This window comes from Branchiostoma floridae, chromosome 7 (genome assembly GCF_000003815.2).
Source record: "Branchiostoma floridae strain S238N-H82 chromosome 7, Bfl_VNyyK, whole genome shotgun sequence".
NCBI lineage: Eukaryota > Metazoa > Chordata > Leptocardii > Amphioxiformes > Branchiostomatidae > Branchiostoma > Branchiostoma floridae.
Window position 1 is genome coordinate 14312448 of NC_049985.1, and position 3899 is coordinate 14316346.

Genomic DNA, 3899 nt, shown 5'->3' on the forward strand with positions numbered 1-3899 from the left:
TCTTGCATTGCCAAGAGTCTTGTTTATATGTATCAGAATACTTGTTTTACAAATCTTACAATCACATTGCTTTGTTGCAATGATGTACCTGTGAATACAATGTTTTTTTCACCATGTGATCACTATTTTAACCCTGCTGTATTTTGTCTTACAAATAAAGGTGAAAGAAAATAAATCACGGACCACTATGTGACTCTTAAAGAGATGATTGGCCAAAAAAGGTGAAAATCTGTGAAATAAAGTGAAACAAAATATGTGCAAAATTAGAAGTTTACGATGTATTTTTATCTAATAGAATCATCATGTCATTATGACCAGGGAGGGTGTTATAACCAAGACATTCCATAAGCAAGACAGAGGGAGAAGTATTTTAGAGAAGAGCTGAAATAATATTTTTTGAAATATGAGGTTGGCAAATGTGTATGTATCAAAATACAGCATTGTGTAGGGGTACATGTATGTAGCTAAGGCATAATGGTGATGTGGCAGCAATAATGAGGGTACAAAAACTTTGGTGCCTGTTTAAAGCATAGATATTGCCAATGTGAAATCATCTGGACTGTTACATGTAGCATAATGATGTTGTTATGCAACAACTTTCTCAGAATTATACATTTTTGTACACAATCATTAGTTCATCTAAGAATCCAATCAATGGCATCTGTACCTGTCAAGAGGTGACATATAAATACAAAGATTTTGTGCTATAACACAATTTGTCTTGAGTGTCATCTTTATTATTTGTTTCTAACTGAAGAATGGGAAACACATGCAGGAAGAAAGTTTGACACAGAAGTGACAGGTATGTGGTAAGATGTTAAAAGAAGAGGGAAACTGAGCTGAAGTTATGACAGTTATGAGGTTTGCAGTCTCACCCAGAAATAAAAGCGCACTAAAAAACTCATAGTTTCCCGATAAAGCCTCTTAAAGTTTTATGAACATCTACCAGAATTCAAATTGTTACATGTCTCAACAGGACGTTAAATGGAAAGTAATGACTACAATGTTTTGAAATTTGGTGGATACATTGTGTATTGATAAAAAAACTTCATACTACATATATATGCTTATGTCCTGAAATTACTGTTGTGCACTTTATCCCATGAGTGAGGCTGAGAACTTACTTATCACCCTTCATACAACAATGTAGAATTTTTTTGCAAAGCCAGAAACTAGTTTTTAAAAATTTATGTTTGATATGGTGTTTCAATAATACCAGTACCACAAAAAATTCTGTATTTTGCTATTTATACATCACAAATCATCACACCGTAATTATCTACATCATAACAAATTATAATCACTATCATAATGACAGAATTATGAGGAAAATAGCTTCACAAAATAGCTAAATATTCAGAATACTTTACAACCAAATCACCTTGATTTATCATTTTATAAGTAAGACAAGACAAGGAGAGCTCACTTAAGATGTATGCCATTTTTGGAAGGAATGAAAACATAATGCCATAATTATGAAAAATCAATACCATGCATGCCAATGACTTTGCCAAAAATAGTCGGTATGGAATTTGAAGCAGTACAAAAGGGTTCAAATGTCTGGATGACTCCAAAATGGCTTACATGTGTACAAATATTAGATATAACAGTTATAACACTAATCATAACTTACTAGATCTTCAGAATCTGTGAATCTTGCTAGTTCTGAAACACAAAGTCTCATAAAAATCTTTTAACTACTGTGACTATACTAAATAATCACTGACAGTGTTTTAGAGAATGACAAAACTTTGAATGAGTGAATTTTAATTTAGTGCTTACATGACCAATTCATTATTGCAATATCTCCAAAAGTTGACATCCAAGTAAGTGCATTTTCTGTATCATATATAATTGCAGAATGCAGCACACATCCCCTAGTGATTTGCAATCAGCATGAGAAAATGGTACAAATTTTCAAGAGAGCCCATGCCTATAATGTAGCCTATAGGAAGTGTTGTAAATGTGTCTCTAAAGTTCAAAGAAAATATTATATCTTACACATCCAAAGATTTATCCTAAATTGATAGTGCCCTGCTCAAATGATAACAGTATCAATGATTAAAGCTACCATACTTATAGTATTCCACAATACCACCAGAATATCACAATATTACTTTCTCATATTCAAAGTCTTCCACAATAATATCATCTACACCATATCTCTTATAATAGCCACTTTGTGGCAAATATGCTATTCATACAATACGTCTTAAATCATATTTCCTTAGTTATTAACACCAATTTACAAAGTGCTGGACACATTGGGTAATGCTCCAAATATATTATGTAACCAGTTTGGTACATTGCACTAACTTAACTGTTCAGTAATCAGAAAATACCTTACATATGAAGCAACCTAACATGTCCAGAGGAACATCTAACAATTTGTGTTTCAGATTCTGAACTTGTTTTTGGAAATAATGTTGTGGACTTGATATGCTCACCTACAGCAGCTGCCGATTTGCTACTGAATCAAAGTAAATCTTTTCCAAGTATCCACATGTACAAAGTTATTCAGATAACTCCATGCTGTACATACTGTTTGTTTTGCCTCCGTTGACAATGGCACAATAGCTTTTAATGTCTTTACGACTGTATTCAAAAGACGAAGCTAAATTTCAATAGTGCCCAAACATCCATAGACTACGACAAGAAATCGAGTACTCGATACTCGTAACTACAATAAAAATTGATTGCACTTAATTGGTACAATGAATAGTTTCATAGACCAGAAATACATGTACCAAAACTAACACAGCAAAAGACAAGGCAGGTCATTTGCACATAGCAGCAAGGGTTGCTATTATACTGATTGACCAATGACGTAACCTATAGGGGATCCGCAGGTCAATCCGCCATGCAAATTGATGGTGGTCGATTATAGTTCAGGGCCTAAAACTTCAAGATTTTTTTCCTGGTCAAATGGGTAGAAATCCTGGCAGTTTTGAGGTGGGTGTGACAGGGGAGGGTTTCAACTTTGTGATTAGGGCCAAAAAGCTGAGTTTGTGTGGTTTTTAGGGGGTATAAAGTTGGGACTTTTTTGTCCTAGCACATGGCCTCCTCACTGGGTTGTGGTGCGGTTTTGAGGTCATGGGTCAATCTTTCAGTTTCCCGGAAGTTCTCGCCGTTAGATTCATGCCGAAATGTGGTTTTTCGGATAGCTGAGATGTCGGGCTTTCATATGAGGGTATGTTTGTGTGCCAGTAACGTCAGATAGTTGAGTTACTAACAGTTGCTTTCTCCTCTTTTTTGTATAGGAACCCATTGTTTAGAGGCTGCAAATTGAATCACCTGCGGATACCCTGAAGTGTTCCAGGTATCACCCTGCCCTCCCCCTGTTTAGCTATTTTGGGGCTGAATACACCTCCATATGTGTGAAATATGGTCCCAGGGGACATGCCATGCTAAATTTGTTGAGAATTTCCTATATTTTAGCTGTTTTTGGTTCACTGGTGTGCTAATGGGCACTGCTTACAATGAAAATTGCCATTGGTGTAAAATGACTTGAGAGGGAGGATGGACTCTAGAGTCTATCACTCTTCCATTTGACCTATATTCTATTGGCAATTGCGAAAGTAAATTATGAATAGTCCAAAAGAGTTCGGTTGGACGTGAACCACGTTATTTGGCAACGTCCCAGGGGAGGAGCCGCGAAAGCGGTCGAGCTCATGGATACAGGAGGTGTGTTCCTAAGCCCCATTATCTTGTGTTTTGCTAACTATTTTGGGATGTTAGCATGATGTTAGCATGTGGCAGGTATCATGGCAGCATACCAGAGTCTGTCAGTGCCATTTTCATAACAAAAAATGAAGAAAGTGGTGCGTGCATTGAGTGAAATTGGCTTTTGACTACTTTATTAAGTGCCCAGCACACACCTTCTGAAAGTCCCTACAAAG